Here is a 26994-nt window from a genome sequence, read left to right as displayed (position 1 = left end):
CTGTGGTCTGGGAAAGCAGTAGAGGATGACCTAAAGCCTTGGGACCCTGTGCCCACATAGGACCCGGACAAAGCTCCTGGCTCCTGGCTTCAGATCAGCTCAGTCTTGACCATTGTGGCCACTTAGGAAGTAAACTAACATATGGAAGATCTTTCTCTCTGTCTCTCCTTCTCGTTGTAAATCTGCCTTTCCAATAAAAATAAATATCTTTTTATAAAAAAAAAATATATTCATTCCAACAGTTTCATTGGGAGTCAATCTTTGATTTGGAAGTAGGGATGCATACTGCATTGTATCTTCACATCTGAATATGGTAGTCTCTATTACACCATCACTATCCATTCCCTTAAATGAGAAGCCACAAAACAAAGTCAGCAACAGGTATGAAGTTAAAACAAAAAATTTACAGCACCATGGAGTTGAAAGATGTACCACTGAATAACCAGCACGTGGATGAAGAAAACGCAAATGCTTCTTGGATAAAAAAAAAAAAAAAAGATATAATCATTATCTTCTAATCTCAACTGCCACATTTCCAGATATTGATTGCCTGAATGCTTTATTTTCACAAAAATTTTAGCTTCTAAAAATGATCTATTTACATGTCAAAGCCAAACACATTCCCTGGTTTTAAGGATCTCATTTTCCAATAATTAAGCCAACAACTGACACATAATACTCTAAATGCAGTAGGGAGAAAGTCTGACATGGCATCAGGCCTGGATGCTGATATTACCAGAGTCATTTTTATTTTAATTTAATTTTTTTTAACTGTTTGAAGAGTTACAGAGAGAGGGGGCTCATCTATCTGCTGGTCTACTCCCCAGATGGCTACAGTGGCCTAAACTGGGCTGTTTCGAAGCAGGAGCCACCAGCTTATTCCAAATCTCCTACAGATGCAGGGGCCCAGAGATGAGCCATTTTTGCAAGAAGCCAGATAGAAAACGCAGCAGTTGGAACACAAACTGGTCCCCACAGCCAAGATTGTGGATAAGAGTCAGAGGCCCAGTGTATTACAGCATGGCAAGGCTCCAACTACAGTTTTAAAAGGTGAATTGGAGGATTCAACTGGAATCAACTCACGTTGACTTGCAGGAAACCCCCACCAACCATAGAGATAAGTCTGTGTTGGCCTGCTAGATGAAAAAATACCATCACCAGTTTTATTCACCTTAATGATCCTAGCCATTGGCTAACCCATCCCTCAAAAGAAAACCTGTCCAGCTGACCACAGGCACATAAATGATTCCAGTTGAGTCCAGAATAATTTGCTGATTCGCAGAAGAGTGAGGTACATAAATTGCTCTTGATTTACTTCACCAAGTGATTTATTACACAGCAAAGACTACTACAGAAAACATTCGTTTTGCAGAGGGATAGGGTTATGCTCATAAAGAGAAGCCAGTTAGGAGGGAAACGAGAACACTAACCATCCAGAAGATAAATTAAGATTCAAGTAATTAGAAAGAAGAACCATTTCCTTATAGCAGAAAGAAGAAAGACATTTTAGGATAGATATGGGTAATTAGGCAAATGTGGGAGTACATAGGGGGTTTAAAACTTTCATAGAATGCCTTCTATGTTCTCTATGGATTTAGTTTTGGTCTCTAACCAGGTAATAACTCACTGGTACAATCTACTATTTGCTTGATTTCTAAAAACTGAACTATCCTCTCTCACAGAATGATGATTCAGCCATTCGTTCTATCACTCATCAAGAAATACTTAACATCTGTCAAGTGTCAAATACATGCCAGTCCCTACATCAAGCAAAAGAGTTATAGCAAAAAAATAATGTTTAATCCCAGCTCATAAATAATTGCTACAGTTTGGATACAGCTGAATTGCATCATCCCAAAGAGTCACAGGATCAGAGGTTTGGTGCCCAGCATGGTGACATTAGGAGGTGGTGGAATCTTCAAGAGATGGGCCAAGAGGGATTTCCTTGGGCCACTGGCATGGGGAGGTGTTCTCACAAGGTAATCACTTTCCTGATGCAGCCATCCTGTATGAAGGATGACAGCACTCACAAGGTAACTCTGAAACTCACTAGCTCTATGTGAAGATCAAATCTGTAACTTGACCTTGCAGGTCAGGCTGCACCAAGGAAGATGACCACAATGAGAGACTATAAATGAATACTGTTAATGTCCTTCCCATCAGCACAGATATATTTAGAGTGTTGTGTTGAATGAAAGGTCTCAAAAACATGACTAATTATAACAATTTATCTATGAACTTTAAACTTACACAGTCTGGTTTTGATATTGATTTCTGTACTCTAACTTGTGTCCAAGCCTTAACCAGTCACCAGGGCCCAAAAATCGGGAAAGTCCCTGTACTCTGACCCTTACACCCCTTAAATACATCCTTCTCCACAAGCTCAATAGGCTCAAGATGAACACTCCAAATCCATCCCTTTGCCACATTCCCCATCTCCAGACATGGAAGATCTCCATTAATCCGGTTTGTCGAGCCAAAGATGCAAATTGTCCTTGAAATGTATCTCACTTTTGTCATCACCCTGGTTATGCTCAAATCCTACACATCAAGTTTTGTTCATTCTCCACGTGAATTTGCTATCTCAGGTCACTATTGCTAATCAATGAGTCCTACATTAGCCTCCAAAGCAGGCATGTTTTTAGCTGTTTCAAGGGAAGTAAGAGTTCCCCACATGAGGAGTTCTACCCAAAAACATGCTATTGGTTATTAGGAAGCAGTTGGTAACTGTTCCAACAAAACTTTGCTGCCTATTTTGCAATATTTAGTTCATCCCAGTTCTACCACTCATGCCAACCCATGGGCTGCCTTCAGTCACTCTCTCCTTGGTTTCTGACATTATCAAGCTGACCATAACGAACCCATCTTCTGTTTCATGTAACCTCTTGGTTTACATAATGAAAATACTGCAATCAGCTGGAACAAATCTGAGATTATGAAATACATTAGACTCATATTTGGCCAAATGTATGACCTACAATCAGTTTGGAAACAGTGCTTTGAATTTCCTTTTACTACGTATCTATACAATTTCCCCTCAGCTAATATGATGTTCTCTTTATTTAACAAAACTATTTTCTTTTGACCAATATAATATTTTGACTTGGATTTAGTATGTTTTAGTACAATTATCCAGGCAACAAAATTCTTCAACTGAATACATCCAAAATATACACTCAAGTTCAACTCTTCCATTTCTACTTCCAAACTGAGCTCTTATCAATCTACTTCAAAGTCCCAGGGCCACGACTGTGGTGCAAGCCACCAGCATAAAAGGCCCCACTGCAATAAACTCTTTAACTGGCCTCTCTACTTCTCTCCTCTGATGCCTACTCGTCATTTTCCACCAGTCCTTCGACATATCTTGTATTAGACTGATGGTGCATCATTGCAGTAAGAACTAAGCCAAACTTTGTAGCATAATGATCCACTTGCTCTCAACAGTGCCCAGCAAGCACCCCTAGTCTCATCTCATGCCAGGGTCTCCCCGAGTTCCCATGCCCAGACACACACATGATCCCCACATCAGGAGCGCCATGAGTGCCGCACTCCCAGCTGACAGTGGCAATCACCTTGTCTGCTTTAATCACCATGCCCCCAAGCCTCTGCTTGAGCAGCCTAAACACACAGTGGCTAGCATATGGTCTGTGCTTACTAAATAATTCCCAAATGACTCCAGACTGGTGTTTTTAATGTATCTACATTACACATAAATGAGACTGATTAAGCCCTGATTACTATTATATAACCATCTTTATGCAATTTCCCCACAATTGTAACAACTATTTCTCCACTTTCCATTTTCAGGTCCCGAACAGTGTTCACAATATTTATCTCAATTTCTTAAAAGTAAATCTCTATACCATTTAAAATGTACTAATAATTTGTATGGCCAGAACTACTTTACCAAAAAATTGCATTTTAATTATGTAGTACTATACGCCAGGCAGTATTATATCAAGTTTGTGGCAGAGAAAAATGTAAGACTTCTTGAAATGTTTATAGAAAAATTAGCCATATTTCTTTTTAATGAGAAATTAAAAATTAAACAGGTATGTAATAAGAAAAACTAAGCAGCTAGAACAAACAAAAGAAACAGAACTCATATCTTAGAAAACCTATGTATCTCAAGGAGAAGAGAATGGAGCAAAATGGAAAAAGAAAATAATTACAGTGATTTTTTAAATTCTACTTACACAGCAAAAATGATTTCATCATCATTTTCCAAAGCAATCCAAAGCAGTACATATCTCAATTTTCAAATTTAAATGTTAAATGAGAATTGAGACCATTAACTCCCAGGAACACATACCAGTGGTAAATTTTGTTTCCAGTTTGGAGTGTGATATTAACCACATTAATTCTACAAGAAAGAAAGAAACTGCAGCCTCGATGGTACCCCAAAAATGCTGCCTATGTGTACAGAACCCAAAAACTGCTGCTCTGACACTGAGGCTTCCATTACTGTGAATGCACTGAAATCTAAAGTTGTCTTTTAAAATCTTGTTAAACTACATTAGTTTTGCTTTAAAGACTCAACAATAATTTATTATTACATATATGAGGAAGATTATTGCTACTCATGCCAATATTGCTATGTTCTAAACCTTTGGTAAATTGCACTTAGGTGCATATATTCTTTTTTTCTTTCAGATGATGAATGGAGAAGCTAAATGTGATGTATCCGGACCATGAAACAATACCATAAAGTTTTTTTTTTTATTTTATTTTTGATGATGCTTACATAGTTGATTGGGTTGGGACAGGTCAAGGATCAGAAGAAAGTGGATGAAACCCTTGCTTACACATTTTCTTTTTCTTTTTCCTGTATCTGGGCTGGAGGAGATATTATAATATTATAATATTATAATGATATTATGATTCTCCCACTGGAGAGCATGAACCGGGATGGGGGCAGACCAGACTGGGCAGGGCTACATCTGTTGGCTTCATATGGGCTGGATCTGCAGAAAGTAAGGATGCGTTGACTATTTCTACTGGTACATGCATATCAGAGTGAATGTGGGTTGGTTGGGCTTTGCCACAACATCAGCTGGCAGATGACAGTATGGGGGGCAAATTCTGTCAAGTTAAACTGCAGAACCACCTGGAGAGTGCTAGATCTGGGAGTGGGAGTGAGTCCAGCAGGGAAATAGTGGGAACCTTCCTCTTGGGTTATCATACCCATTGATAAACATAAGAACTATGTCGGGGACAGGCATGACTAGACAGAATGGCACCCACCGGAACATGTGTGGGCTGGATAGTGGGGCCGGTTGGGTTGAATTAGGCTTCAATGCCCATTAACATGTGTGAGAGCTGAAATGGGATGTGGGACAGACTGGATCAATCTGCTGTACATACTGGCAAGCATGGGAACCAGGATAGGGGGCAAGAGTGGTGGGGGGTTACTATGGGTTGCTCTGACTAGGCTGCAGCTCCCATTGGTTTGCATGAGGGCAGAGTGTCTGGTAGGCAGGATTGGGCTGGACTGCACACCCATTGGTTTGTGTAGAAGACAGAGCTGGAGACAGAACTGACCCAGAAATTGCAACCACGAGCATATGCATATGTTGACAGGTGACAGACTGTGCTGGACCCTATATTGACAAGCACACACAAGAATCAGGTCTGGGATCTTCTCAGACAAAGTTTCTATGGGGATCCCCCCAACTCAATTGCTGGACTCAGAGCCCCAACCATGAAGAGAGAAGTGCAGGTTTCATGGTCTGACCATGGAATGTAGGTGTCAGAGCTGGGCCTTCTCAGTGATTCAGACAGAGCAGTGGACAGCATATCCAGGAGCACATGGAGAATATGGCAGTCCATCAGAACCTGCAGAGGACATCTGGAACCACAACAGAGGATGGGGGATAGATCAAATCGATCAACTAGCCCAGCCAAGTGTGAGCAGTGAATAACTGGTCAAATGGAGACTTTAAGGTGGACTATGTCAGCCAGTGGATTCTAGAGAGCTTTCATTGTGCTTGGAGTGGCAAGATCGCACTAATGCAGAACTGTTGAACTGCCAAAACCTCTTGAGCAGGGTCATCAGAACATGCCCCACATCAGGAACCCTGGTATGACTGCCGGGTGGCTGTTCTCCACCCTAGGGTACAGAGGAGTTTGGGAGGCAAGTATGGCTACTCTCCTTGTCTCTCCCTTTCCCCCAGATACAGGAAGGAAAAAAAGAGAATGTGGAAATGGTGATCTCACCCACCTCATCAACTATGTAAATATCATCAAAACAACTAGTAATTTTTAACAAATCATATTAAGAAACTGTCTCAACATAACCACTAGACTACTTCTCTGATTCCAAGTGACTAAATCTTTCTGGTTTCTTCTTTTTTAAGATTTTTTTATTTTTATTGGAAAGTCAGATATACAGAGAGGAGGAGAGACAGAAAGGAAGCTCTTCCATCCAATGATTCACTCCCCAAGAGGCCTCAATGGTCAGAGCTGAGTCAATCTGAAGCCAGGTGCCAAGAGCTTCTTCCAGGTCTCCCATGAGGGTGAAAGGTCCCAACGCTCTGGGCTGTTCTTGACTGCTTTCCCAGACCACATGCAGGGAGCTGGATGGGAAGCAGAGCTGCCTGGATTATGACCAGAGCCCATATAGGATCCTGGTGCATGTGAGGCAAGGACTTTAGCTGCTAGGCTATCACACCGGGCCCCTTTCTGGCTTTAAGTTAGCTGAAGTAATTTCTAAGACATAAAAGTTCTTCATTTCTCATTCCTTCATCCCATCGCTGTCTAAAATGAGCATTAAATATAGTGAGGACAATGTCCAGCTACTTTTCACAACAGCCTGCTCTAGTATCAATGCTACCCATGTAAAAGGCATACACAAACAGGAAATATGAGCTGTGGAAAGAGGATTGCAGGCAAGCAAAGAGACATAACTACACTTCTTCAGATAGGGGAGACCATGAATAAGGGCATGCGCTATGGACCCCCGGATCCCACCCAATTCCAGGCCTTCAACACCTGGTATTCTACACCAATTCACTCACACAATGTCTGACTCGTGGTTTCCCTTTTCACTATGTTATTCTCTTTTCCTGAAATTCATCAAACACCTTTCTATGCTTCATCATCGAAAGACTGAATACTGTCCATACGGAAAGAACTCTAGAGCCAAACACCTTCCAGTTTCAAATCCTTAATTATTCAGGAACAGTTAAACATAAGATAAGCCCTCTACTCATGCGTGCCTACTTGACCTCATTTATAAAACAGACACAAAGTAATAATAACACCTGCCTCAAAAGGCTATTGATGATCAGACTATGTAGAAAACCTGACAACAATGCCTGAACCTGAGAGAGCCAGACATGGGCTGACAATACATCTTGGTCGCCATCATCTGACCAACTTGAAGCTATTTGCATAAGAATCAAGGCTTGGTACTCATCAGACTTACCAAAAAAAAAAAAAAAATCTAAATTATTGCTAAAAAGTAGTTTTGCATATTGACTCTTTATTTTTTAATCAAATCATTTTATATCAAAATAGAGATGCTTAAAATAATAAGAAATAGTACGCTCTCAAGTTTAGACAGCTTGTAACAAATATTCTCATTGTAATACTAAAAAAACAAGAACAGTGAATATGGAAGATAGCTGAAACAACTGAAAGCAATCCATAAAATATTTTTTATTTCAGCTGATGCCAAGCACAGATTCCAAGGAATTGGTTGGGACGCATTTGCAACTATACAATGCACTATAAGAAGATGAATTTGGAATTTTTGTTTTTTATACTGGGACTTTATATTACTTTCGGTCTCTGTAAAATACAGTAGATCCCTGATAAATGACTGGATCATTTTTTAAAAGTAATTATATATAATGTTTCATTTAATTTTTACAATCTTAGGAAGACAAAATTTGTTTTGGTTCATGTACAAGTTGGTCTGGCAGTAGGTGCCAAGAAAATCCTGTAACTTCCCAGTTACTGTCTTTGAAACATGTCCTAGCATTCCCTATAAGAGAAGTAACTTAATGGAACATCTTCCTTTGAGAATTTCTAAGGATGTAGAAAGGTCCTGGCCCAGGTTTCTCTGTCCAAGGTACTTAACGAGACCATCTGCACAAATGGTTGGTCCCACCAGTTCTCCCACCACCAGAGATCACCAAAGTGAATTTCACAGTTTCATTGTTTATATACAAAGCCTATATTTAATGTTTACTATACCAAACAAGTGCCTCAGCTAATGGATATGTTTTCAGCAACTTTGGTGTAAAAGTGTAAGAGAGAAAATTCATTCTTCTTGGCAGGATGACAATCCCCATATTTGGAATGACTGAACTCAGATCCAGTGCTTCCTACTGCACACTGCTGCTCTTCGGGCTAGCACTTCCACTCATGTCTCTCGCAGCTACCAGCCATGTGCGCAAGAGGCCCCAGCAGCCTGCCTCGCTCATCACTCCAGAAGATCAAATCGAAACCCAAATCTATTCCCTGCCTTTCTAGAGAGGTTAACAAATGCTGCAGATACTGATGTGTGTGGTACGTACACGCACATTCAAATTCCCAGCTGTGATCTACCCTGTTTCACGCTAACATTCCCTTCTTTTGTTTCTTTTTTCATGATACAGTTCCTTAGGCTCATGGATTTTCTCTTTCATCCCTCCTCTCTCTGTTTTCTCCTATATCCTAACAACAGTAGAGTCCTTCAAGTCACAAGCCCATCATCCATCTAGTTAGGTGTATCATGACATTGCAGGCATAGACAGAGCTACTATTTCAAAGCTTATATCATAAGACTAAGCTTAAAATTCTTAAAAAATACCACTTATTTTTCTACCACACAAATGCGTATTGAAAGAGAAACTGAAGTTTGTGACAATATTTTAAAGTACTAAAAAGAATCAAAATAATGTTTCATTTTAAACACAACCTCTAGTCATAATACAGGATTTCTATTCGTAATATACAGCATAAATTTAGTTACAACCTCATGAATGAGGACGACACTGTGGCTTCAACACTGGTATCCCATGTTGGACCACCCAATACTGTGTCCCTGCAGCTCCAGTTCCAATCCGGCTCCCTGATAATGTTCCTAGCACAGCCGTGGAAGACGGCTTAAGCACTAGGGCTCCTGCCATCCATGTGGAAGATCTAGATGAGTCGCTACATCCTGGCCTCTGGCCCAACCCTGGTCATTCGGGCATTTGTGCAGCAAACGCCAAACTAGTGCAAGAAAGATCTCTCTGTCTCTCTCTCTACCCCCTCCTCTCTTCTTTCTCTCTTTCCCTCTCTCCCCTCCCTTTTTCTGCCTCTTCAAGTTACATCTTGGAAAAAAAAAAAACTATAATGAGAAAAGAAGTGATTAAACAAGTCAAAAATTTCACTAATCTCCTGTACATTACAGGAAGTGGCTTATAACCAGACAGAAGTAATTCCTCCAGAACCAATGTAGGAAACTACTATAGTTCCTGTGGAAGCAAAGCAGAACTCCGTAACATAATGGTGGCGAGGAGAAAACCTACAGTGGTTATGCAGGCCCTAATCTAAGTACGTCAGGTGAATTACATTCTGATGATCAAGATTAGCTGTGAAAAAAGAACATGCGCTAACTTCAAGAACAATTAAAGCCACATGGAATGGCCTTATGACCTAATCACTTCTATAGTTGCTAGTTCCACCACCCTGTAGTATCATCACTTTGGATCTTCTTGAATTTAAAGAACTCCCTTCCATTGTATGTAGACATTTTTATAAAATTTATTTTTAAAACAAAAATTACTGAGGCAGAATCAAGATGGTGGGTATGAAGAGAGAACTTTAAAATGGGAAAGGTGCTTCACAGGATACAATGACCTCTTCTATTTGTCCACAGTAGTAAAAAAAAAAATCATCAAAAGAAACGGTCAAGTCATGACTAGGTCATCAACTACTGCTATCCCACAAATTCAACAAAATTCACGACCCTGAGTACTTCTTTCAAATAAATAAAAATAAAAATGTAAAGGGATACAAAACACTGGAGCGACTACTGCCGCAGCAGGTGTTGCTTCCTTCTCTGATTTTGCCTGATGCCCATCCTGAGTTGGTTCCCAGCTCCGCGGTCAGGGTGGGCAAGAATTTCAACACCCTCAACGGCCACTTCCTCAGAGCGAGTTGATCATGGGACTTCTTTGCTACTCACCAAGCTCAAGAAACTTAAGTCTAATCAGAAGACGGAAACTTCCTCCAACCCGAACCCTGAGACAGCTTTGGTCTGGTCCAGCCCTGGACATTGCAGAACTTCTTAATGCAAGTTGTCATGCTATTTCTCAATCGCATGCTTTCATGTTCTCTCTCCACTTTCTTCTTTCTGTGTAACTATGACTTTCAAATCAATACAACAATCTTTTTATAAAAGCAAAGAAGGAAAGAGGGAAGGGAAGGGAAGAAAAAAGGAAAGGAAGGGGGAAAGGAAAAAGGAAGGAAGGGAGGGAGGGAGGGATGAAGGAAGGGAGGGAGAGAGTGTGCAATTAAAACAGTATATAACTATTCCCTCGTCCCTCATGGCCACCGAGGAATTACAACAGAAGTGTCTGCAGCCTACAGGTGATCTTTAATGAATACAGACATTTTTATTCATATACTGTTACACGTTTTAGGGAGGGTATTCAAAAAACCATACACTGGCACAGTACTTCTTTAATGACCTTGTCCTGGATTTCCCAGGGATTAGATTGCACAAGAAGGGCATGGTACAAAGAACTTCTACTCTACAGACACCAACCACAAGTCGTGTATATCCACCTGAAAGATGAAGGTGACACCAACCTGGAAGGGGGCAAGGGCTTGCTCCCGTCTGTATCTCCCTGACATTTAACAGCACAGATTGGAGGGGGATATTCTTATTTCATAAATCCAACCCAACTAACTGCTAAAAAAAAAAGGGGGGGGGGGAGGGTGGAGGGGAGCAGTTGAAAGCTTAAGCAGAACAAGAGACCCTTCCTTTATTCAAAGTCATTTCTGATTCCCCAGAAACTAAACTCAAAACATGGAGTAAACAGCCTTATTTGTTACTCATCTATTCCTGTTGCCCCACCAGGATTGTGTTTGCCTTTGCTTGTGAACTCAATGCCAAGTGATGGTTAAGGAGGCTGTGTTGGATCAAATCACTCTTTAACTCCACTCCATCTGGCTAAAGTGTAAGTTATTTTAGCTACTTGGGCAAATGACCTCAACTCATTTCTGTTTCTCTATCTATAGAATGATGAGGAACAGAACTTCATTAACGTTCTCTTCATGAACACTTTGCTGCTGACATTATTGTGCATTACTGTTAAGAGTTTGAGCTCGACCCAGAAGCAGATGCTAAATCAAAGGAAGTCATTTATCTGGGAGGTGATCAATGCACTGACAGAGGAAGAGGAAAGTAAAACAGAGAAGGCAAGGCAGAAAAAGTTTATGTATTATCAGTACAGCCATCACTGTGGCTACCTGGAACTTAATAGCACTGTATGAATTGGCACAGATACAGGCAGGCCTCAGTGCCTTCCCTGCAAAGGGCTAACTCCCTCTCACTTCCACCTTGCCAAAGTACACCAAGGACTACAAGGGTCAGAGAAAGCATTCGAAAGTAAAAAACAAAAACCCAGCTGCAGGCAACTACCAAGTTGCCTTGTTCCTAAGCAAGTGTTACACAGCTGGGAGAAAAGCAGCCAATATTTGGCAGGCATTTTGCACCTGGTTAATGCCAAATTTGTGTTAACTACACCAGTGTGCCAGCATAGTTGCCTATTCTATTTTTTAAGATATGTGAGGAAGGGCCCCTGCGTGATAGCCTAGTGGTTAAATCCTCCCCTTGCATGCACTGAGATCCCATATCATTGCTAGTTCATGTCCCAGCTGCTCCACTTCCCATACAGCCCCAATGCCTGTGGCCTGGGAAAGCAGTGGAGGATAACCCAAAGCCTTGGGACCCTGCACTCATGTGGGAGACCTGGAAGAAGCTTCTGATTCCTGGCTTCAGATCAGCTCAGCTCCAGCCATCACTTGGGGAATGAATCAGCGAATGAAAAATCTTTCTCTGTAAGACTGACTTTCCAATAAAAATAAATCTTACAAAAAAGTGAGGAAGGCAGGGAATGTCTGGCCAGCGCACTCCATCCCAGGTCCTAGGTGGGGGAGGGGGTCTGTAAATCACCCTGGGGAAGGGGTCTAGGGACATACTGGAGTGGGAGTGGCTGAAGATATTTTTGACAAGGGAGGAATGATTTCTGGGGTCTTCCATAGGCCCAGTTGCTGCACTCACAGATAGGTGAGGGAGCTAAGACAGAGTGGTTTAGAGGGGGGACCCTGGAGGGCATGTCTGGGTCAGGCCAAGGCACCAGCCCAAGTGGGAAAACTAGGCTGGGTTAAATAGCCTAGCCCCCGACCCACTGGCACACACAAACCCTGGGGTTGGGAGTGTTCAGTGAGGGGAAGGGAGGGGAAAGGAAAGAGGCAGAGAGAAGAGAGAAAATGAACAATCCAGCTGTGGGCAAATGGCTAGGTTGCATTGTACCTAGGTAACTGTTACTCTGTCAGAAGAAAAGCAGGAATAGCTGGTGGGCATTCTGGGTGTGGTTAATGCCAAATCTGTGTTAATCATACCAATGTGCCAGCACAGTCACCTAGTCCATTTTTTATTCTAAAGATATGTGTGTTGCGGGGGGTCGTGAGGGGGTGCTGGGTATGTGAGCCCTGGAGACAGGGGGTGCAGCAGGACCCAGATATTCCAGTCTGGGTCTTTAGGCCCGTCTGTATGGTGGGTGCCAGGTCCACGAGCCCCAGTAGTGAGGGTTCCGGCAAGGCCCAGGGTGGTGGTGGCACGGGGAAAGGCCCACTGGCTGTCCAGCAGCGTGCTTGCAGAGGCATGGTATTTGGGCTTGCAGGGGGTCTGGGAGATGACACAAGTGGGGGTGTGCAGGGACGTGAGGGCTCACATCTAGGATTGGTGGTCTGATTGTGAAATGCATGTGTCAGAACTGGACCTCCTCAGTGGCTCTGACAGACCCAGATGGCAAGCACATGGAGGATATGACAGGTCATTGGGGCCTGCAGAGGACATCTGGTACCACAGTAGAGGAAGGAGGGCAGAATAAATTGGACAACTACCACAATCAAGCAATGACAGCAAATATCTGGGCAAACGGAGATGCTAAGGTGGACTGTGTCAGCCAATAGACATTGGAAGGATTTCCTCATTACTGGATTGGCGAGATTGACAGCACTTCAGAACTACTGAAACCACTTAAGCAGAACCCGCAGAAGATGCTTCACATCGGGGACCCTGGACTGATATCAGAGAGCTGTTTCCCATGGGTAATGGGCAGGTTGGAGGCTGGGTGTGACTTCTCCCCTTATCACCCCCTTCCCACAGATATAGGAAGAAGAAAAAGAAAATTTGGAAACAATGATCTCACCCACTTCCCCAACCCTTGATCCTTCCCACCCTGATCAACTATATAAACATCAAAAATAAAAATAAAAATAAAAATAAAAATAAAAATAGGGCCCGGTATGGAAGCCTAGTGGCTAAAGTCCTCACTTTGCGCGCACTGGGATCCCATATGGGTGCCGGCTCATATCCCAGCTCCTCCCTTCCCATCCTGCTGTGGCCTAGGAAAGCAGTCAAGGACAGCCCAAGGCCTTGAGACCCTGTACCCATATGGGAGACAAGGAAGAGGCTCCGGGCTCCTGGCTTCAGATTAGCTCAGCTGCGAATGTAGCAGCCGCTTGGAGGGTGGGAGGGAGGGTGTGAACCAGCAGAAGGAAGATCTTTCTCTCTGTATATCTGCCTTTGCAATACAAGTGATAAATTAAGTCTTTAAAAAAATAAATTAAACAAAGAACTGCAGAGACTGTGGGCAATAGGCTCTGGAAACACTCCAAGGGCAGTGGGCATGGACAGGCCTCAGCGGGAACAACCACCAGCATTCCCCGTCCTGTGCCAGGACATATGCCCTCATATGCCCTCCACCTCCTGCCCTGCCTCTGTGCTCACAGACTTCCTGGCCATGTCACCACTGACTCATCTTTCAAATGCTTGCAGGATTGCCTCTTCCAGCAGCGCCAACCAGATGTCATCAGAGAACTTGCAGGTATACACTGGGGTCTGACAGCACACACTCTGGCACGTCAGTTGGTGCTGTTAAAAGTTGTGTGACCTTGTGCGAGTCCTTTAACCTAGGCCTCAGTTGTCTGTTACACAAAATGAGGTAATAATAGTTAAATCAATTCCAGAGGTGTTGTAAAAACTAAATGGCTTACAACAATGAATAATCATTTTTCTGCCAAGCATCATTTAGATATTTACAAAATTATTTGTCAGCCATACTAAAACTTCAAAATTAGCCTGCTACACATTAGCTAAATTCTGGATGCAACCAATACTTGCCTTGGCAGACAAGCCCAGTGATTTCACAAACCTTATACAGCCCACAGGTAAGATGTTCCCCACCCTTGGCTTAAGACAATAAAGTTCTTAGAATAATACCAGGCCCATGATAAATGGTCACTCAATCATATCTATGGTTTTAAATACTGAAAGATATTAACTACAGTCTGATTGTTCTAAATTAGAGCTCTAGGTGCTGGAGCTGTGGCTCAGCAGGTGGATTTACCACTTGTGATGCTGGTATCCCACAGAGCACTGTTATTCAGGTCCCAGGTTCTCTGCTTCTGATGCAGGGTCCTGTGTCCTGCTAATGTCCTCGGGAAGCCCACAAGGACGGCCACATTCTCAGCCACTGCCACCCATGAGGGAGACCTAAATGAAATTCCAGGCTCCTATGTCTTGTTCAGCCTTGGCTATTGTATTTATTCGGTGACTAAACTAAGAGATGGAAGATCTTTTCTGTAGTTTTGCCTTTCAAATAAATCATCAAAGTAAGACAGAATTTTTTTTTAAAAGTCACATTATAATTACAAACTTACACTCTTAGCTTCACGTGGTGATGCTCCTTTAAGGGTACAATTTTCCCACTCATTCTCTGAACTTCATGACACAGTTATTACTGCCCATTCTATAGACAGCAGGGATTTTTAGTCAAAATGACCTAGGTCCAGAGTCACTGCTGTCAAAGTAAAATGTGGCTCAGTCTGCAAAAAAAGAATCGTTAAATTTTTATTTACATATTTGAAAGGCAGAGGGAGTGAAATGAGGTAGAGGAAAAAGCGGGGGAGGGCAGAGGGGGCTCCTTCCCACAGCTTATTGCCCAACTGTCCATGACATCCAGGACTGGCCAGGCACAAGCCAGTGTCCTCCTACACGAGCGGCATGGACCCAATGACTCGGGCCATCACCCACTGCCTCCTAGAGTCCCCACCGACAGGAAGCTGAAACCAGGGGCAAAGCCGGGATTCAGATCTGTGTACTTCCAACAGGGAATATAACCATTCCACCTGGTGGAGGAGTAGCCAGACACACCAAGGAAGTGCAAAACAAAGGGTAATGACAACGTGTCATTTTCCTCGTCTTATCAGATATGCTCCACAAGAGAAGCTGAAGAACAGGCTTTCTTGGACTTTGTGCAGTTGCAGTCCGGTATGGAGCAGGCTAGCCCTCCGGCCAGGCCAGCGTTCCCACTGCAGAGGCGGGGGGAGGTTGGGCACCTATCATATCACCCTCTGAGCACTGCCTGATCTGAGCAGGAAACCACGGAGAGGCGGAAACTGCGTCTCTTCCAAGAACTACTGATACACAGGATTACCACCCAAACTTCCAGCCCTTTGTCAGATCACCACAAGCCAAGTGGTCAGTTCTCATGACCTCGTCTTTGAAGAATGACCTCTGCAGAAATGCACCTTTATTTTACTGGAGGTTTTGATACAGGTCTCACCCGAAGAATCATTTGAAGGTTGTTTAAGCACCAGTCAGACTTACTGTTTCTCGTGTCAGCCGCGTCAGAACTTCATAAACAGGCTCAGTTACCAAATGGAAGTGCTTTTTTCTGCCCCGAGCTAGCCAGTCACTTGGATTTAGGTGTTTATCCCTTTACTACAAGTCGTGTTTTATATAATGTAAAACTTTTTTTTCAGAAATGGGTAAGTTCTTTACAAAAATGTGTCAATACAGAAAAATGAAGTCAGGGCAATTTAGAGAAGCTCTTGGGAAAACTTTATCACCCAAACCCGGCTTTAAAAAGACAGAAAGTGTAGAAAAGGGAAGGAGTTTTATAGAGAGGAAGATTCATGTACGGCTGGCGTTAAGGCATGAACATGCAGTGCTATTGGGGAAAGTGTATTTTAGTCTGGGTAGTGTTGCTAGAATTCCAATTCCCAAATAAACAAATTTGTTCAAATGCAACTCATATTAGGGAACAATTTGAGCATAACACAAGTTTCAAATCTCACGTGTATGGAAAAATATGTACTCTTCAAATATCTGCCTGCATCGTCAGATCAGCGCAGACAATTTGAGCTACCTCCACCCACACCTGCAATTACATCTTCCTGCCCAATTTCAGACAAACCTCCTTCCGCCAGTTGGCAATGATTCACTAGCTGCAGTTGCTCTGACAGCCACTTTCCCAAGCAAATGTCTAAACTTTGTGAGGGTGACGTGCCATTTTTAATGTAGTAGTCACGCATTACTTAACCATTTCACATGTGTAAAACTGTGTCACCATGCTACTAGCTTCAAATACTTAAAAAAAAATAATTGTATGTGCCACTGACAGAAAGGTGCTATGCTTTTCATAGTGTTTGCCCAAAAGCTCTGGTCTCCCTGAGGTGAAACCATCATATTATGCAGTGTGATGGTTTCCAGGCACGTGCATGACACCTCTTATTAGGGCTGACTCTTCCACAGGTATAGAGTGTACAGAAGAAGGCCGGCCTCGACCTGGGAGCTGTCAATTACTCATCGTGATTAGCTTACCTTCACTCTCGCAGCCTTCAACTACACTTACCAAAGTTAAAGGTCCTCGTCCTTCTTCTATTCAAGACACCTGACGCCTTCAACTTTCTCACACAAACGGGTCCAGAAAGGATAAACTCTCTCCCAACCTATTAAACCACCCCTGTTTTTCCTTTTTTTATGACTTTAGTATAGAAATTTTTTCTTAATTTCCTTCATACCGACTTTACAAACAAGATTCATCTTGGTTTGGCATTTGTTTATTTGCATTGCTAAATGTGCCAAGGCATCACATCTGATTAGTGATTCAAGGACGTAGACGACTAAAAGCAGAAGCAGCAAGCATTTGGTCTAAGTATATAAACCTGATCACCGACTTCCACAAAGCAATGGAAGAATAAGAATCAGAACCTAAGATCAGACATCCTGACAGCACACAGCTCAATGAGCAAAACACATTTACATTCATTCTGCATGTTTCCCTTCCAGACAGCATGCAAGGTCAAACTCCTAACTGTCAGTCACAATAAGCTTCTAAACTTCTGGTCAATTACCTGGTTAATAACAAAAGACAAGGCTATGACATCATTACAGTTACAATTAATTTACACAGATCAGCTTCCTGTTAATCAAATACATCTTTAAAAGCATTTAATTATTTTTCACCTAGAAAGCAACGTTCGGCTCTGTTCAATGGAAAGCAGTCTCGCTGAATGCAACATGAAAGGCTGTCAGGCTTCACTAGGACACGAAGGACAAAAGACTTGCCAGGACACAGCGTTGCCGTAGAGGAGCTGTTGCCACACTCACAGCAACAGAAGCACAAGATGATGGATAACAGAACACATTTTGGTAGTTCCAGAACATAAAGAGCTTGTCAGGGAACTACCAGTAAACAGATAGGCTCTGGGAAAAGAAATGCCCCATTGCTTTTTGTTCAGATCCCACCCAGGGCTGGCAATATTACCTTGCACTATAACGCACAGAACAGGGGTTGGTCCTCACTAAGTGCTCCACCACATACCATGCAGTAAACCAAAGGGAGGTGAACCCGCGGTGCCTCACCCGTAACGGGAGGTGATGCAGGCTTGTTTGATTACTTTTTAGGATTAGATGAGATTAACTATACACACACACACAATCGTAACCTGAAATGACAGTGTTTTCATATACACAAATTAAAATGAGGTTAAAACTTCCAACAGTTGCATTTTTATAACATAGTAATAAATTAGCATTTCTAGGATTTCCCATGATCCTGCAATTTTTAACTGTCATACTTAAAAAAAAAACAGTAAAATGGGGTTTGTGTAAGGAAAATAAAACCAGAAATTTCTTCTACAATTGAAATGAATTATACAGTAAAATCTCAAGAGTGTTTAAGGATTTCAGAATTTAATGAGTCCCCATCTCAGGTTTAAAAAAAAAAATCCTTAATATGTCAGCTGGCAAAATTGTGATTTCCCTCTTCTTTCTAAAGTGTTACAGTCTTAACATAAATTAAAGCATATTTTACACATAAAAGGTAACGGCTAGGAAAATGAAATAACTAGACTTGGTATGTGGTCTTGGATTTTACTCCACAGCTAAGTGAATTACGTGTCAATTCCAATTCTGACCCATCATCACTTAGGATTTCCAATATCAATGCTAAGCCTGGCCCTCCTCTCCCAGACCACCAGTGTTAGTGTAATGAGGGCTCATTAAGGTCTTCCAACTGACAGCCACTCAGACTGAGGCTTTTAAACTAGCAGGCACACAGGAGCATCAAGGCCAGCACCCCGGATCACTCCCTTCAGGACTTCAGTAACTCTATCCTCAGGTGTGCTTGCCCCACAGCAGATTGGTCTACCCCGTCCGTGTAAAAGTGAGCCACCACCCCGACCCATTTAAAATAACTTTTGGTGCTGGGCTTCACTTGTTTGTAAATTATTGATGTAACTGAAATCCTCCCTGCACAAGAACTGGTCAAGAAGGAGAAGAGCAGAGCAGACTTCTAAGGTATGTCATGTTCCCACAAAGCACACGAGGTGCTCGGGGGCAGCTTAGTGGTTCTTACTTGCCGGTGACTAGTACCTCATTCCTTCAGTAACAGAGGTCTGCCTCCCACTGCTGGGAGGACCAAGCAGCAGTGTCAATGCAAAGTGCCCTTTCCAAAACTGATTCAGAAGTGATCGAAGGCAGAGTACAGCCCTCTCCCCAGAACACAAAACACGTACAGAGAGTACAGTCGGCAACTTCCGGAGTCAATGCTCGGAGCACTGACCTGATCTATCCTAACCTACCAAGTGTAGCACGCCTCAAGAATGCAGGTAGCTGCTGACCCTCCTCACAGCTGCTGCTCTGGTCTTTCTGCTGATTCTCCATGCTTGTCCGTATATTTCCAATACATTTCTTATTGCTAAGTCATCTGGGTAACTTAGTAACGTAGATAATTTCTGCTGTTCGTCATCAAAGAGCCCTACAAAGAATACTAGGGTCTTTGCAAAGAGTTGACAGTTTCTTTCAAACTCAACTCCTGTTTTCTATTGAGCTCAATGCTGCAGGCCACAGAAAAACCCAAATGCGGAGGTTATATAGTCTGTCTCAATAGTCCTCTATTCCTAAAGAAATAAGTGTAAGCAAGGTTATGCATAAGTAAGGCAAAGTCCCTCAGTCATATGCTTACAGTCCAGGCAGGAATATGACAGCGTTCTCTGAAAGTAAGAAATAGAGGGGAGGGAGAAGATATCACATTCTCAGAATTCTGTGACCTATCCTGACTCTGTTCTCCTTATATTAATGCCACATCAACATAAAAAATCAGATAGTAAATATAATGTTAAAATTCCAACTGTTTATTGTTGGCAAAAACAAAGAAAATGTTCTGTAAACTTTCCTATAGTGAAATTCAGTCCTTCCATTTTGTCACCAACACACAATTCCTAAACAAACATGTTATCATGTTTCTCCAAAAAAAAGTCCAGAGAAGTAAATGAATAGATGTGAAACTCTAGCATTAAGCACATGATTTCTAGATCTTTCATTTAGTAAACATGTATCTACCACGTGACAGTCAGTCCTTTAAGGAGGACGTAGCCTAGAGAGAGCAAGAGAAAGACCAAGAGCAACACAACCACGCGAGGGACCGTACGAGGCCTGAATGGAAAGGTACATGTGATGTTCAGGAAACAGCTAAACACAAATACATTGTTTTAAAGTTTTATATGTAATGAATGTAGGAGGTAGGGGAACAGAAGGGAAAGAAACCCACAGAATAGCTATTAGCCTGTAGGCAACGAGGAAGATGAAATGATTCTTGAAATCACATCCTAGGTAAAACCCTGGGCCTAAGGAACTGTATCATGAAAAATTTTAAAAAATGAAACAGAAAAAAAAAAAACAAAAACCAACACATCCTCAGAATCAGGAGAACCAGGGCAAGCGTCCGGTCCAGGGGTTAAGGTGTCTGCCTTCCTCACTGGAGTACCTTGGTTCAATTCCTGGCTCTGGCTCCTGAAGCTAGCTTCCCGCTAACACAGGACTGGGGAGGCAGCAGTGACAGGCCAGTGACTGGGTGCCTTACGGGCACTGAGGAACCAGCAAACAGGCTCTCCGTGTGTGCATGTGTGTGCGTGTGTGTGCGTGTGTTCGTTCTACCTGCCTTGAAAACAAGACACATTTATCTATGTCATCAATTGGTGCAAATTTACAAGCCTACAGGTTTCCTTATGCTTTGAAGTAAAAAGAGGAATTCCCCTTTGGTAAACCGACATGAAGAAAGGGACTACATGGTCAGTGCACACAACATCTACTTCCACATTTATTCAAATTCAGATGCAACTTATGCATTACAGTACACGGAAACGCAAACTTGCTGGTACTAACAAAAGATGGTGACGCAACCTCTCTCACGAGGTGGCTCTAGAGACTTTTCTCACAAGGTGGAAAACACAAATAACAGAGCCACAAATCACACTATGATTTGAAGTCACTGATTTTGAAGTCACTGTACTATGTGTAAAAATTTCATTCATTACTATCATAGTATCATAACTTTGGGTTAAAAAAATATGTAACAGTACCATGGAGAAACAGCTGTTGGCATAAGGACAATATTTCTGGAAGAATATGTGGTAGCACGTAAGTACATAGGCTTGAGCAAATTATGCACGCAATTCTGCTGGGCTTTCTTCACATATGGATGGGGAAAATTCCCCTTGCCTCCTGGAGTTCTCGTGAACACTGAATCAAATCACAGGTTACAGGAAAGCTTGCAGCATATTGCTGAAGTTCGCTTTTCATTCTCCTCTTCATAAAGCAATAAACCCCCCTCCTTGGGCGATCCCCATGGACCTAGATTTGATTGCTTTGCAATTATGATGCACATGTAACAGTGTCCAAAAAACTAGATGGTAAATAACACCGACATGCAAGCCTGAATGCACACATCGTCAGCAGGCCGCCATCTAGATCCCAAGGGACGCTTGCACACTATCTATTGCATCCCAGAAATCGGATACCTTTCCTTTTCTCAATTCAGCCAAAATTATCCTTGGGCTTTGACATATCACCATCATGATGCTGTACAGAGCAGCTGGTTGAAAGTGGCTCCCCCTCCCCGACACTCCAGCTGTCACCAGGAAACCCTCAATGTGTGAGAAAGACGAAGTAATATCACCACTACCATTACTAATAACAACATAACAAATGTTTAGCACTTGAAATTATTTTTCCGACGAAAGCTCGTTATTGCCTAAAAACCAGTCCTTTAAAAAAAAAAAAAAAAAACACTTTACCATACAAACGCAAGCCAGCTGGTTTTATACAACAGAAAACCTAGCATGATACACACAAGTAATACTGTATATTTGACTCTTTGTTTCTCTTGTCCTGAATCATTTGCAATGCTAAACAATAGTCAGTTAAAACACTAAAGGGCTTTTAATCGTCACACAGCTGTCACAACTTCAGACTGTTTTTAAGATCGGTTCTCATGATGTGCACAGATCCGAGTTTGTAAAGCTGGCGAGACTGAAGGCTGCTACTAACTTACTCCGCTGGATGAAAAGCCACGCGAATGTGGGCACTGCAGACAAAGAACCCTAGGAACCGACTGTAGAGCAAGCTGGCAACCTCGCCCAGCGAAGTGGTCCCGACAGTATTTTTGAGGTCAGGAGTCAAGAGTCTGTGCCCTTCCACCACACAGCACTGAGACTTCCTCAGCTCAGTGATTTTAAGGTAAGATTTTGTATAAGGCCACTCTCGCCTACAGACATCCGAGAACCGCTGCCCTCAAGATTGTAAGTGGCACTTGAGAAAATCTATGCCTTTAAGGGATCACTTCTATCCTTTTAAAATATTCAAAAGTGCACATACCTAATTTTACGTAAATGAAGATTTCCATTTATACTTCACCCCATCGCATCAAAATACATATAAACAAAGTATCATCTAATATAAATCCTGTCAAGTATTTTCTGTTTATATTCATACACAATATATACATAAAATACACAAGATTCTATTCCTAAAAAACAAAAGAAAGTTTTATACTATGCTACTAATGGTTGGAAAACATTAACTATGACTATTTCAGAACTAACAGTATTTTCTTTTTTTTTTTTTTAAGATTTATTTTTATTATTTTTTTATTGGAAAGGCGGATATACAGAGAGGAGAGACAGAGAGAAAGATCTTCCGTCCGATGATTCACTCCCCAAGTGACCACAACGGGCCGATACTATGCCGATCCGAAGCCAGGAGCCTCTTCCGGGTCTCCCACGTGGGTGCAGGTTCCCAAGGCTTTGGGCCATCCTCGACTGCTTTCCCAGGCCACAGGCAGGGAGCTGGAAGGGAAGCGGGGCTGCCGGGATTAGAACTGGTGCCCATATGGGATCCCGGGCGTGCAAGGCGAGGACCTTTAACCACTTGCGCCACCGTGCCGGGCCCAATTTTCTTTAGTAGATATTTTTAAAGATTTATTTTGAGTTAGAGAAGGAGAGAGCTCTTCCATTCTGTCCATTCACTCCTCAGATGGGCACACGGCTGCAGCTGAGCCAGTCTGAAGCCAGGAGTTACATCTGGGTCTCCTTTGTGGCTGCAGGGGCCTAAGCACTAGCACCATTTTCTGTTGCTTTCCCAGGTACCTTAGCAGGGAGCTTGATAGAAAGTGGAGTGGCCCAGGCTCAAACAGGCACCATTTCAGATGCCAGTACCACAGGTGGAAGTTTAGCCTAAAATACCACAAAGCTGAAGATTTATTTTTCACTGCAAAGGTAGTTCTACAGAGAAGCAGAGACAGAAAAAGATCTGTCTGCTGGTTCACTTCCCAAGTGGCTGCAATAGCCAGAGCTAAGCTGATCTGAAGCCAGAAGCCAGGAGCGTCTTCGGGTCTGCCACATGGGTGTAGGGTCCCTGGCTTTGGGCCATTCTTCACTGCTTTCCCAGGTCACAAGCAGGGAGCTGGATGGAAAGTGGAGCAGCCAGGACAGGAACCAGCATCCACATGGGTGAGGACGTGGCTACCACGCCAGGCCCCTAAATGTATATTTTCAATAAGATCTCCAATACAATCTGTCTTGTACATCTGGTAGTCTCCATCAACAAACTAAAGAAGATACTGAATTACTGTCTGACCCTGGCCTTCTAGGAAACTCCCCAGGCAACCTGCCAAAGTTTTTCTGACATGGTAACAAAATAAGAACAGTGTTTTCCCATCATGTTCACAGTTCTCATTTTCTACAAGTGTTTTCTTCAAATCTAGGGTGCAACTATGCTACAGGACTTGCCTGAGGCAAAACCATGGTTGTAGCCCTGCCTCAATGACACACAGAACAAGAAAACACTCAGCCCTTTCCAAAAATGTATCACAATGAGTCAGTATGAATCTGCTGGTGGGGCTCTTTAAAGGAAGCTGATGCTCAGTGGTCCCAGGAATCGCCACAGTGGGCTCCATGGAAGGCCCTTCTGGGCTTCATGGCAGCTGCTTCAAACACTGAATATTTCCTTCTCCTCCTACAGACTCCCAGCCCTGCCCAGAAAAGGAAAAACACATTGTATCCTACAAGGTCAGAGATCCGCACCCGGCAGAGGTGTGGAGCGAACAGGGGACCCTTCGTGTTGTCACCGCAATGTGTCACATATGGAAAACACAGATAAAGACAGAAATACCTTCAGCCTGCGTTTACATACCACTGCTTCACAATGTTTCTCAACTCTTAAAGCTACCGTTTAGCTCTTTGTCTTTAACAGACGCTGGGTCAAACGGGGTGTAACTACGATGAAGAAACCAGGACCCCAAATTAAACGCACCCTCACTAATGCTATTCCTATAAAAACACTATAGCCATAATGGCATTGTGTCAGGTATACTGCCCCAACTTTTAACTACATCTCTTTAGTTGAAAACCCAGAAGTAAAAAGATAAAAACACACACTGTGAGTAGTGGTCAAAACACCCAGCATTTCAACCCCATGTAACCCAATAAGCAATCCTTCCAGTGTTATTACTTTGTGCAGTATTACCAAGCCCATAACATGGCATCTTTATCTGCTCTGTGAGCAGGTGCTCCTGCCCTTTCATGGGGAATGTTTCATGAGATTTACGCATCATCATCCCGGGCTCTTGTGAGGTCCAAAGCCTGTAGACAGACGCGGGAGAAAGCCTGCCCAATCACTGGCCATAGCTGCGTCTTCCCGCCCCCGTCAGCCCCAGCTGCGGCTGCTTTAAAGCAACGCCTTTAAAAAGAGGACACGTCTCTCAAGTTTATTGGTGCCAGCCGAAAAGACGTATAAGCTTGAAAAATTAAGGGGCTAAGTATGTTTTAAAGAGCAATTTCAAAGGGGGAGAAAAAAGTTACTGTTCCAAGAACTCTGGAAACCGAAAGCGGCGACACTTTCGTTTTCAAAAAAACGAATCCTGCAAAGCTGCCTGGGGGCCAAAGCCGCCCCGCCTCGAGGTGAAGCCCGAGGGGACGCGCCTCTCCCGGCTGCAGCCCCAGGGGACGCGCTTCCCCCGGGAGAAGGCCGGTTCCAGCCGCCCAGCTCGGCCTGAGGAGGACGAACCCGGGCAGAGCAGAAGCAGGAAACGCCCTCTCTGCTGCCCCGGCCGCGCGGGCGCCCACCGTGCGCAGGCCACGCCTCAATCCCGCCCTGGCCCGGGACCCCTGGCCCCTCGCCCCGACCGGCTGCCCACACGCCGGCGCCCGCAGCGCGGCTACAGGGACACAAAGCCGGCGCCGCGGAGACGTCGCCTCGGCGGCCTCACAGACGCGGACACTCACGCTCTCTGCGGCCGACCCGCGTCCCCACGTCGTCGTGCGCCTCTACGTCATCACGCAGCTCGCCCAATCCCGGACGCTCGCAGGTCCCCAGGAGGAGGAAGCGGGGCGGGCGCGGGGAGGCGGCCGTGGGGCCAGGGCGGGCCCGGGGAGGCGGCGGTGGGGACGGGAGGCGGCCGTGGGGACGGGAGGCGGCCGTGGGGCCAGGGCGGGCCCGGGGAGGCGGCGGTGGGGACGGGAGGCGGCCGTGGGGCCGGGGTGGGCCCGGGGAGGCGGCCGTGGGGCCGGGGCGGGCCGGGGAGGCGGCTCTCGCCCAGCGGAAGGCCCGGGGTGAGCCGGGGACGGACCGGGGTGGGTCGGGAGACCCGGCTGAGGCGCATGCTCGGTTGTGCGCGTCCAGGGTTGTACTGTGGCCGCGGCCGCGAGGAGTAGCGCGTGCACCCTCCTCCGGCCCCGAGTGAGACGTGGACAGCAGTCCTGACTGAGCTAAATAACCGCTAGTCACCCACCGTGCATAAAGCAAGCCAGCGGCCTGAGTGCCCTGGGGTGGGTGTGGGGGCAGCTGGCAGCAAGCAGGTGCCTTTGGGTGCGACTTGCATCATAGAAGTTGCCCCTTGACCTAGGGGTAGGGGAGACAGAGGCCCACCCTAAGGAGTTCCCCACCGGGAGCCACACCTGCTTATCTCGGTGTTCCCGGCTCCCCCACCAGCCGTTTAACTTTCAGTGTTAGTACAGATACTGCCAGTGAATGGACTGCATTGCTTCCCCTTTTATTCTAGAACAACATTTGTGGCCCGTGGTAGGAGTCAAGTATCGTAGTGCTGTGTTTATTTCGTGCAGGAATGAGAAACTTGTGCTTACAGTTAATTGTGGGCAGGTGCGCTTTGTCCAGGAAGGCCACAGTGTGCGGGTTCTTGCCGTTCCTCACTTACTGACCATTCCCAACAGCAGCCCCAGTGGAGCTACCCAAACAGCAGCTGCGTAAAGCTGCTCTTTTGTCATTGTGTTTTTGAAATTTGGAAGGTAAATGAAAAATTGACTCCTGTACGGGGTGTGTAAGTCAATACATGGACGAAAGGATATGTACCCAACTATGTATGTATTATCAGACTCTCCGGTGACAAAGAAGAAATCTCAAATATGTTAAGCTTGACCGGCAGTGAGAAACTGTATTCTTGGAAAAGAAAACAGCAAATGAGTAATTTAAAAAAAAAGTAAATTGCCCTTTTACATTTTTCTCCCGAAGCAGTGGGATCTCCGTTTATCCTGCTGATCCATGATCCTGTGCAGGCATTCAGTTCACACTAACTCTACCTTTCACTTCTCCACCACTGAGTACACCCTTCTGCCATTGCGTAGTTTTCTCTCCGTTATCAATACATCAAATACAGGGTAATTTTAAGGACGCCACTAGTCAAAAAGCCACAATACAGTAATCTCAAAAATTTAATTATATCTATAATGATTAAAAGCATAATCAAATAATTCTGGTTCAAATGTTACCAGTTGAAAATTTCACATTTAAAAAGACAAAAGGTACACCTTTTTGAAAATGACCTCTGCTGTCCTAAGTGATTTTTTGTGCACGGTGGGTTTATTTTTTTTTAACTCCTACTGAAACGAGCATGTTGTATTATGCTCAAGTCCCATCTAAAGTGATAATCGTGACTTGGGCCATGATGGCATATCTTTAACATATGAGGTAGTCAGCAATGTACTTTCACTGAATAAGGCTTAAAAATATCCAAGAATCAATACTTCACTCTTATGTAAGCATTGCCTTGTAAACGAACTCCCCCAAACCCTGAAGTGTGAGTGTTTATTATGACAAAATGCACACCATAGGAGTTGTGCACATTGTGTATAACGCAGGGTTCAGCT

At 43.8% G+C, this 26994-nt stretch overlaps 1 protein-coding gene across 4 annotated transcripts in view; it reads right to left on the bottom strand.

Moving 5' to 3' along the window:
* The window catches only part of RHBDD1 (rhomboid domain containing 1), a 145877-nt gene extending 120729 nt beyond the window's left edge, over positions 1-25148 (bottom strand). The window contains exons 1-2 of one of the 4 annotated variants that reach the window (XM_040982821.1): positions 17820-18426; positions 14929-15093 (exon numbers count right to left, since the gene is read on the bottom strand). The gene's annotated coding sequence lies outside the window, so the exon portion shown is untranslated. Of the gene's footprint in view, positions 1-4744; positions 4765-14928; positions 15094-17819; positions 18427-25116 lie in introns of those variants that run through there. The other 3 variants (XM_040982823.1, XM_040982822.1, XM_040982824.1) reach the window with 3 other exon arrangements.
* Positions 25149-26994: the final 1846 nt, after the last annotated feature.

This window comes from Ochotona curzoniae, unplaced genomic scaffold (genome assembly GCF_017591425.1).
Source record: "Ochotona curzoniae isolate NIBS_2020 unplaced genomic scaffold, NIBS_Ocur_1.0 contig_3643, whole genome shotgun sequence".
Classification (NCBI taxonomy): Eukaryota; Metazoa; Chordata; class Mammalia; order Lagomorpha; family Ochotonidae; genus Ochotona; species Ochotona curzoniae.
The sequence above is the reverse complement of the archived record's forward strand: the minus strand, read 5'-3'. Positions and strand labels throughout refer to the sequence as shown.